The sequence below is a fragment of the Bos mutus genome, chromosome 5, assembly GCF_027580195.1.
Source record: "Bos mutus isolate GX-2022 chromosome 5, NWIPB_WYAK_1.1, whole genome shotgun sequence".
NCBI classification, from domain to species: domain Eukaryota; kingdom Metazoa; phylum Chordata; class Mammalia; order Artiodactyla; family Bovidae; genus Bos; species Bos mutus.
In genome coordinates, this window is record NC_091621.1 from 66161828 (window position 1) to 66173309 (window position 11482).

Consider the following 11482-nt stretch of genomic DNA (forward strand, 5'->3'; position numbering starts at 1 on the left):
ATCAGATCAGTCGCTCAGTTGTGTCCGACTCTTTGTGACCCCATGAATTGCAGCACGCCAGGCCTCCCTGTCCATCACCAACTCCTGGAGTTCACTCAGACTCACATCCATCGAGTCAGTGATGCCATCCAGCCATCTCATCCTCTGTCGTCCCCTTCTCCTCTTGCCCCCAATCCCTCCCAGCATCAGAGTCTTTTCCAATGAGTCAACTCTTCGCATGAGGTGGCCAAAGTACTGGAGTTTCAGCTTTAGCATCATTCCTTCCAAAGAAATCCCAGGGCTGATCTCCTTCAGAATGGACTGGTTGGATCTCCTTGCAGTCCAAGGGATGGACCTATAACATGTTAATGTATTTTATGACTCTTCCAAGGGGAAGATAAAAATAAGAAGTGTTTTCCAAACTGATTTGACCACAGAGCCATTTGTTTTGTAAAACATCTATTAGTAACTTGAGAAACTTTATTGCTCCTTGGAAGCTAGTTTGGGAAATACTGGAGCAGACCCTTGGCTTTTGTAAGTTTATTATTAATGTTAGCTATTTCTCAGAAGATATTTCATTGCTGTAATAATTTGTGGTTCTGCTGGAGTAAGTGTCCATTCCCAGGAAGTGAGTCACTCAGCTAATGAATGAACCCAACCCACTGCCCATAATCCATACCCTAATTTGCTTTGCTGCTCATGACTCAGTAGCTTTTGTAGTAATAAAAATTTGTTTGCTTTGTGAAAATGACCCTGGAAAAAAAAAAGTCAAAGTTTTGGTGGAAGAGAAAAAAAAAAGGAATTGTAGTGTTGGAAGTCATATTAAAAACGGCATCTTAGCAATGAAATAGAAGTTTGGGGATAAATTTTAAAGGCCATCTCCTAAATTTGTCGGGGACTTAGCTCTGTATGCAAATAAGCTCATACTGTAAACTACTCGGAAACCAACAAGAATGATTCATGAATCGCTTTAGTGAGAGACAAAACCTAGCAAGATAAAATGTTACACAAGCAATTGCTAACCGGAATATAACTCCAGAGAAAGCCAAAAAGCCTGGGCAGGTGTTTCTGTGAAGCCGCAGGAGGTGAAGACATGAAGTTGGCTTCTAGAATTTAAAGAGGAATTTTATTTTGTATATTATAATGTCAGTAAAGGAGATATGACCTTAGCTGACTATATCTTAAGGAAATGGAATATGTTTCATCCTATGCTAAAGACCTTACAGAAGCCTGAGAAATAAATTTCATGCCTCAGGACATAAAGTTGTAGAGGGAAAAAAATGCTGCTAATCACAATGGTTCTTTTATAAGAACTTAAATTTGTGTTCTTCTTACCCCTTTCATACTCTACTTAGGGCTTTTCTCCATTAACTTCACCTATGTTACCAGTATTTATTAAGGACTAGGTGGTATGATAGTTATAGGAGTTTTAAGTATAAAGAAACCAGTGCCCTGCCTACAGGGACCTCAAGGGTGGAGGACGTGTGAATTACTGCAGCCTGACTGATCCACCACTGTTGTGTTCCTACAGGCTCCCTCACTAAAATGTCAACTCCATAAGGGAAGATATTTGATCCATCACTGTATTTGTGGAATATACTTTAATTGACAAAATGAGTATCCCTTATAATAAAGCTTGAAAACAACTTAGGTATTTAGAGAATTGGGTGAAGCAAAAGAGTTAACACAATGAAATACTAGGCAGTAATAAAAATAAGAAATAGTGTCAGAGGGGGAAAACAAATAGGATAGAGTTATACCAGTGAGTTATTAAAGTATCCTGAACTTTGCCTTGTCTAGGTTTGTGCTCTAACTCTTCCCTGCCCACATCTGTAGATGCCCTACCTCTTTAAGGCTCAGCTGAAGCACCACATCCCCCCTCAGGTAGCAAGACTCCTGCATCCCCCCACCCTCAGAATTAACCTCCTAGAAGATGCTGGTGGTCCTTACCCACACACCTCGTGTTTTACCTCCAGTGTTGACAAGTGGATTTCCGACTGCTAGTAGCAGTGTGTCTTTAGTTGGCAGCCTTCTCCAAACCTGGGGAACGCTGCTGTGTGCCCTTGCTTGGCGGGCCAGAAGGCTGGAGAAGTAGCTGCTCCCCACCGGGGCCCCTGTGTTGCTGTATGTAACGTGTCTCACATTATGCTCTTTAGTGGGAGGTTTTGTGACTGCCTTGGCTCTTGTAACCTGCAAAACTGTTTGAGAACAGAAAGCTTTAAATACTGTATTTCCCAGAAGCTAACAAAGTATCTTGCATACAGAAAGTATTTTTAAAAAACTAGATCAACTACATTAATCAAATTGAGTATTTTTAGAAGACAAGCACTGTAGATATCTAACACCTAAATAGTTCACAGCATTCTCTGTGGCATTTAATCAATGGAATAACTTAAGCAAGTTTTTATGAATCACAGTTATTGATTTGAAAATCTTATAATTATTGTTTCAAGGTCAGAGTTTGGCTTTGTGTTTTATGTTGAGTATATTTTAACATTTCCTGATTGAAAAAACTCAGCATCCACTGAGGGAAATAGAGGGGATAAGATCTGAATTGAGTCTGTATTTTTTTTTTTTTTTTTTGGCTGTACCATATGGCTTGTGGGATCTTAATTCCCTGACCAGGGATCTAACCCTGAACTCCCTGCAGTGGAAGCTCAGAGTCCTAACCACTGGACCACGAGGAAATTCTCTGTGTCGCTTAACACAGCATTCAGAAACCCACATGGTCTAACCTCCACTGCCTTTCTCAATTTATCTTCCATACTCTTACCACCTTCCTATACATACAGCTGTGGGATCTTCCTGCAAAAGATTAGTGGTTCATACTTATCTTTGCTTGTTAACAACACTGTGTTGTTGTTAATGCACAGATAACAACTATACAATGTTCTACAGCAATGCAGTGTTCTTATAAAGTGATAATGTTCTTATGAAGATATCGCTTCATAAGAAAAATTATCATTTGAAGAATGGCCATGTATCATATCTTTCATTGATATGATATGATACATGGCAATGAAAAATGGCAATGACAGTGTGATGAGGACAAAAAAAAAATACTCCAAATGATAATCCTTCTTGAGATCCCACTTTTGCTTCCCTATCATTATTATGTTGTCTTTGAGTCTTTATTAACATATGTTCAAGTAGCTAGGAATTTGACATGACCTAAATTTGAATAATGATTTACACGCCTTTCAAAGTCATTTCCCAGGTGTAATTCCGTGGCCAGTATCCTGAAGACCCATATCTACAGGACACAAAAAGGATACCACCTCTATGTCACATAGAATCAAAAGACCATAAACAATAAGCATCATTCTTTTAAGAAAAAACACAAGAAATACTCATTCTTGCTAGAAGTATCAGCCAACAGAGAGAAATGAAAAGGCAGTAAAAACACAGCAATATTTCTGATTAAAGCAAAATACTACCAAAATTTTAGTGCATACCGCTTCAGACTTTTTTGGTATGGTATTTTTAACATAGATATTTAAAGGGCTCATGGTATGTGCATGCTTTTTTCTCCTCTTTTTGCACTCAGTCATGGAACAGGCCGAGCCAGGCACTCCACACAGGCTCACTCGACACCCACTCAAGTTCTAACCCAGCCTTCCATCCTCCAGAGACTACTGGTAGTAGTACTGTTAGTCACTCAGTCGTGTCCGACTATTTGTGACGCCATGGACTGCAGCCCGCCAGGCTCCTCTGCCCATGGGATTCTCCAGGCAAGGATACTGGAGTGATCTCTACCCAAGGATCAAACCTGGGTCTCCCACATTGCAGGCAGATTCTCTACCCCTGCACCACCTGAGAAGCCCAAAGGCTAGAAAGCCAAACATTTCCAAGACTCCCTTGCAGCCTGGCTTCCACAAATAACTGAGTTTCCACCAAACCCAGATGGAAGATACATTCCCTGAGCCAGATTTGGAAGGCAAGTGAGTGACATGAAGTGATGATCATGCTCAGGGATGGCAGATCTACTCTCAGTCTCTAGGATGATAGCCATTGAGAGGCGAGCATGGGCAGACATGGCGTCTCCTTTCACACTGTGCTGGGCTCAGCTATTGTTCTGGGCTCTGTTAGCAACACTTGCAACCCTGCTCCTCTCAGAAATTCTGTGGTCTGCAACTAAGAACCCTAATTAATACCTGTGAAGGCCTTTTCATGTCAAAAAATACAAGTCAAGAAATATTATATAATTGCTACTAGTAGACTCAGAGAATTCTAGAGCTCAGTGGGAACCGAGCAATCAATTAGACTTGGGAAAATATGCTCAAAGAAGTTAAATAACTCACTCGTTTCCCCAGATGGAGAGCAGTGGAGGCAAGACCACATGTCAATCTCCTTATCCCCACTCCATATAAGGAATTTACTCCACGCTTGCATCCCAATGAGAAGATGGGCAAAAATGGCAGTGCTCCAAGTTAAACTTCATGGTTGCATAACACACTCATCCATCATCTGGGAGGCTTTAGCCCAAGAAAGAGCCACAGTGTGATGTCTTTTTAATGTGTTGCCTCTTCTTTCCATCCACTTCCATCCCCCAGAGCAGGCCCATCCCCAGAGATGCTCCCCTGGGTGAAGACCTGCTGACTTAGTCATGGTGCCATGACCAAACACTGTAGCCTTCACTCCAGTTGGCTATGGGGTGGAGCATCTCCTCAGGCGACAGAGGTTTCTGTTTGGTTTGTATGAATGAAGACTTGCTCCCAGGGAGCTAGCAGTCTGTAATGCCATCAAAGAGGGACAGTTCTTTTCGCTCTTCTCTTATGACAGCAAAGAACCATTGTTGAAAGGCTCCATTTGGTAATGGAAAGAGCTTCGGATCCAGACTGGATTTGAATCCCAGCTCTGCCACTTACTAGCTATGTGACTGTGGGAAAAGTTATTCAATTTCCACAAGTCTCTCACTTTACTTAATTGTAAAGTGGAAAGAAAGATAATGGCTTTTACAAGGCTGTTCTTTGGACCAGAAGAAATATTTCTGTAATGTTTGACATGTAAGGGACATTCTCAGGTGGCTCAGTGGTAAAAGTCCACCTGCCAATGCAGGAGACTCCAGTTCGACCCCTGGGTTGGGAAGATCCCCTGGAGGAGGAAATGGCAAACCACTCCAGTATTTTTGCCTGAAAAATCCCAGGGACAGAGGAGCCTGGAGGGGTCACAAAGAGTCGGACGTGAATGAGTGACTGACACACACAATAAATCGTTATTTTTATTGGGTTGCAATATATGCTGTTAACCTGAAGACCAGCCAATGGAGTATGTGTTGGCCCTTCCCTATTTATGATTTTATAGCTGAATTTGAACAGAAGAGTAAGATAACTCCAGGGTAGCCCACTGCCATTTTACAAAGGATTTAGACAGTTTCTTGAGTCCATATAAACATTCATATCTGAGCTCATACCCAGCCATTAACAGGTCAGTGGGGTTTGTTTCTGCTGCAGCCCTACAAGTCTTCCACTAAGTAAACATAGGGACAAATAAATCAAAGCTTGAGTCTTTGAACATATGACATTATTTAAGAATTAGGAATAGAAATTAGGTATTCCCACAGTCTTTGGAATGGTGTGAGTCAATAATATTTAAAGTAAAAGGTAAGTCAGTTTTCCCTATAGACATATAAATATAGAATTTATAGGAGTTGGGGTGTTTTCAGATATTAACCTTTTTTCTACAGCTCAACATTTTTCTTATGAGGTGAGAGCTGCAGGAACATGACAATTTTTATTTTGTTTTGCAAGAAACGGTTCATTTTACAAATGACATTTAATCCCATATATGAAGATTACACAAAAGTCCTAGCAGGAATATGCCGTAAGTAAGTAATTAAGTGCCGGTCAATTATAGCACTTATAGCACTTTCCAGAATCCTGTTAACTTTCCTTACATCATTTCCCAGAGAAGCATTACATATATATATATATATATATATATATATATATATATATATATATAATGTTTTAACTGGAAATTTTTATGAGGCTTTCTCTGAAGCTTTATTCAATGATAAAAATACATATGGAAATCTTGTTTAATGATATTTGAAATGAAATATATACCCAAATGCTCATTCTTAAATCCCAAACTAGACTAATTTTCTACTTAGTCTTTTTCTGAACATAAGGGAAAAAAATCAAAATACTTTGATAAGCACTACTGCAGATTCTAAAATTTTTATTGAAATTTACTGGATAAATATACACTTACTTTTATACAATCTGTAGCAATAGAAAATTTATATGAAAGTTAAAAAAAAAAATATATATATATATATACATTTTATTTTCCTGAAATTATCTAGTGTTTCTTATCAAGCATGAGATAATTCTTTTGGGGGGAAAGAAATAGGTTTCCTAGTGGTTGTGGCTTTGAGAATTCATTCCCATTTCTCACCAAAACAAGCTCTTAAGACAGACGTTAACATTTGTGTGAAACTTTAGAACTGTGACCTTTCTTAGAAAATTCCATTTTGTGAGTGTACACACAATCACATATTCATTCAACATTGTCTCATAACCGAGAGGTCAAACAGGGTCAGCACTGAAAGATGGTAACTGGTTTGGCAATCGGGGACTCTCCGTGACCACAGTGAGAGGCTCAGGGTCTCTCAAGAGGGTGCTGTCAAAGTTGCAACAAGGGCTGGAGTCATTTCAAGCTTGACAGACTGTAGAATCTCCTTCCAAGCTCACTCATGTTTTTGTTGGCAAAAGGCTTCAACTCCTCGGAGTCTGTTGGCTGCAGGCCTCTGTTCTGCACCATGTGGGCCCTCCACGGGCTGCTTGCGTGTCCTCCTGACATGGCTGCTGGCTTCCCCAGAGCAGTGATCCATCTGACAGAGACAGAGATGCAGAGAGAGAGAGGGACGGGAGTGGCAGGACATAGGAGTAAATTACGATGCCTTTCAGGATGTAGGCTGAGAATCATAGACTTTATGCTATTTTCTAGAAGTGAGTCACTAAAACCACCACACAGTCAAGAAGAGGGGAAATTAAATGCCACCGAATGAAAAATCAAAGAATGTGTGGACATAGTTTCAAACCACCACAATCAGTTGAGAGTCCTAACTGCAAGTTACAGAAATCCCACCTCAAAATGAAACAAACATCAATGGGAACTCATTTGTTCGCCAAATGAAAAGACCCTGCAGGTAGACAAACTCTGTGAGTCGTTTGTTCAGAGCTCTGGCTCTATTTCTCTGATTCTCTTTGTGTTGAATCCTCAGGCTGGTTTCCTACCAGAAAAATATGACTGTAGAAACTCTAGGCCCCATGTGTGTGCATAGAACTTGCCAGACTGAAGAGCATGGCTCCCTCTCAACATCCCAACAGAGTTCAGAGACTCCCTCTGACTGGATGGGCTGAGGTCACGTGACTTGCCATGCAAACCAGGGGTTGGAAGGCTTAGATTGGCTCCAGAGCGCCACCCCAAGTCAGGGCTGTGGAGGCTGTTCCCTGAAAGCACAGGGACCTCCAAACAGAAACCTGGGCCTCTGGGAAAAGGGGAATGGATGCTAGTGAGACAGCCACCAAAACCTCCTACAAAACTCAAGGAAGTTTCTGTCAACTTTTAAAAATGGGGTAGAGAGCATTTTTGTAATTATTGATAGAAAGGGAAGGAAGCAGTAGAAATAGAGAAATTGAAGAGCAAAGTAATATAAGCATGCCAAAGAATGAAAAGCTCAGGCAGAATGGATATTCTTGATAAGGTGGGAGAAGCACCTGATCTTCTGAGATTAGGGACAGCAAGTATAAACATGGGGGGAAATATGGTGATTCGAGGCAAAGTGGAGGAAGGCTCAGGCAGTGCTGGCTGGTGAATGGGAATTAGAATGAGGGAGAAGGTGATGTCACCCCCTGAAAGAGGAGAACACTATAATGGGACATCTCAGGGGTTAAGATGGTTGAAATGGACAGACTCAAAGGCTAAATTTAATGGTAGTTTTCATACTAGAAGAGCTAGAAAAACTCTGCTGCAGTAAGAAAGTCTAAACCAGAGGAGCCTGGTGAACTACAGTCCATGGAGTCTCAAAGAGTCAGACCTGACTGAGTGCGCATACATACATGCATGCACACACACACAAGCAGAGCTGGAAAAGCAAGAATGCTCTTGTAGAAAACTTAAATAATGCTGCAACAGAAGGTAACAGCAGTGAAGGGAAATACTGTAGTATTCATTAAGGAAAAGGTTAAGAAATAACCAAATTAAAGAAAGTGGAGTTTCAAGAAAGTTTTAAAAAAAGCAAATATGGTAAGTGTCAAAAATCATATTTTAATCTACCTTTCAGATTTTAAGCGTATAAAACTTACATTATTTAGTCTCTGCCAGACAGTGCCTCACAGAGTATAGGGGTAATTTTTGAGTATGGGTAATTTTTAATTCTTACCATGGCTTCTAAATCTTGGCAACAAAATGAGGTGGGAATATCTGCTTCTTTTTTATTATTAAGCATGTAGATAAGCAAAATGAGAGAATGTATATTTTTTTCCTTCATTTAACACATACTAAAAGATTCCTTTCCACCTAGCTGGCTTCTGGGAAGGAATCCTTGCCTTAAAAGAAAGAAGCCTTATGTTTATATTCACACACTCATCTGGCTCAGAGTTTTGTTAAGAAAAAGTAGCATGAAATAAAAAGAATAAAAATATTTGAAAAATCTGACCTTGAAGTACAAGGTCATGAAGAAAGGCAGCCTAGGTTCAACTTGCCTTAGGACAGCGACCTTGATAAAGGTCTTTGATTCAAAATTGGTTAATGGGTTCCAGAGACTGAAGGAGCTGTTATACAAGTATAACCTGCCTTTCTTGGGAAAAAGAAACACCCTGCTGGATACATTTAACCTTCAATTTTGCCTCTTATAATAAGGTGGAAGGAGTCAAGCAGACTAGGACCATATGGAAATTAAGAAAGGCCTATTCTTCTCTGTGAGGGCACATTTCTCCCACTAGCTCTTTCCCAGGCTGACAATTTACTTTCTACTGGCAGTCTCTTAATGGTTTTGGAAAATACTTCATACTTTCTTACTACCAAACCCTTTGTGGGCAACATAAGATGAACCATCAGCAAAGCCTGGCTTCTATTTCTTTCTGAAGACAGAAGAGGACATCAAGATATCCTTGCTTCACATAACTATCATCATTTACTGAGTGTTCACCAGGCGCCACATGCGATACTTGGCATTTTACATACATCATCTGATGTAACTCTCCCAACAATGCTACAAGGCGTGTACTATCATCACTTGACAGGTAAAGAAACAGATACAGAGAAGACAAGCATTCGGTCAAACTCACAGGGTTAGTAGGTGTCAGAGCTGTATGTTGAAACCACATCTGTTTCTGAAGCTCACACTATTTCCTTTGTGCCACTCTGTCTAAATTAATGGAAAGAATTCCCAGCATTTATATTGAAAAGAGTCAACAGTTTAAGGAAATGTTTAATATAAGAGAAATAAAATATTTTTTAAATGTGGATAGTTCAGTACAAATATAGATTAAAAATCAAATGTTGCACTTGATCCCCAAACTCACTGTAAAATACACTCAGACAAATATATAGACAGATAGCAGAAATACTTTTTAAGGTCAGAAGCAAAGTGAAAGTCACTCAGTTGTGTCCAACTCTTTGCGACCCCATGGACTTCAGTCTGTGGAATTCTCCAGGCCAGAATACTGGAATGGGTAGCCTTTCCCTTCTCCAGGGGAGCTTCCCAACATCAAGCCCAGGTCTCCTGCATTGCGGGTGGATTCTTTGCCAGCTGAGCTATCAGAGAAGCCCTCAACTTCAAATGCTAGGAGGTAACTGACAAGTTTAGGGATGACATGAGCATATCAGAAAGCAAACAGCTCAGGCCTGGAGGTAACAAAAAGAACCCAAAAGAACTGAGAAAGGACAACAATTTACTGAAAACCAGTGTGGCATCAAAATTCACTTATGGCTTCATTCAGTTAGAAACACGACATAAACCAGTGCAAGAAAAAATAAATACTGTAAGCAGCAGAGTTAAAGGGTATATAGAATCTGAAAAACAGATTCTTCATGTTGGCCCCAGGAGTCAAGTCACTGTTACATTAGATGATGTCATGAAAATAGGGGCTGACCATATTTAGCAACACTCACAGCAGGCAGGAATACTTCCAGACTCCCAAGACAATATCAGGAGATGTCAATCACCACTACGTGTTTTTGCACAGTACTGGGTGGACAGAGAATAACGCTGCTGTTTTAATGGGTTTATCCTGGATTGGTCCCAGCACATAAAATAAAACAATAATAATACTATAAACCACTTTGACATGCAGATATATACCAGGGTGGCGTTCTCAACCAATGCCCTCTGCCCCCTTCCCAGGAGGGCACTTACCACTGTCTGGGGACTTTTTGATTATTACAGTGTGTAAGGAAGGGTGTTATTGACATGTCGGTGGAGACATTCTACAATGTGCAGCAAGCCCTCACAGCTACGAATCATGCAACCCCAAATGCCTACAGTGTGGAATTGGAGAAGCTTTGCACTAGAGGAGGCTATTGCATTTGTGACCTGAGGGAAAGCCTTGGTCACTGCCTCTTGGAGTTCTCCACTTTCCCAAACACCAACTCTCAGGGATCATCGCTGCCGGCACAGAGGTCTCTAGTAGCCTAGAATTGTGAACAAGGTAGAGATGCCATTGTTTATTTTTCTTTCCACCTGAAACAATAAAGCAGACTGTAAGGTCCGGTATCAGGTCGCCTCGGTTGTCACTGCCGTCCCTGGGGTTTTCCGACACCGACGCAGCAGGGTCCTTTGGCGCCCGGGTTTGCGGGCTGGGTTTGCCCCCCCGACCCCCGCAGCAGTGTGTGCAACCGTGGTGGGAAAAGCAAAACACTTGGGTAATGAGGCGTTTTGTGTAACGTCATTTATTTAGTCTAGATGAGAAATTTTGCTCTTTAAGAACAGGAAGGCTGCGCGAATTCCCAGAAGCTGGAAATCGGGCCACAGGATACTTGTCCATTGGGGAAGTTGATCACTTTGAGTTTACTTATAACGATAAGGCAAGGGAGAGGGTGGTGGAAACCCCCGATCTGGCCGATTTTCTACTGCTGGAAACCCCTCGACCTTGGAGTGCTCCGTCCTGAAGGAGAACCGGCGCCCGCGGTAGGAACGGCACGTCGCAAGAGCTGTTTCCCGACGGGACCGTCCCGGCGTCCGGCCTCGCGTCAGGGTGAGGCGGTCTCCTTTCCCAACTCCTGAGCGCCTCTGGAAACCGCGGGCTTCAGGGGCTAGGGTGAAGAGGAAACCGGCGGGAACGGTCCCAGTACGGTGGGGGACACCCGGCGCGCGGGATGCAGCAGGAAAAGGCGGGATTCTGCCTTTGTTTCTCCGGCCTCACCCCGGGGACCCGCCACGCGCAGCCCTCCCGCCAGACGCCCCCAGTCCTAGCAGCTTGCCCGGGAGGCCGCCCGGGGGGGCGGGGCGCCGCGAGGCGGGTGTGGTGCGCACAGGCCACACCCATTGGGC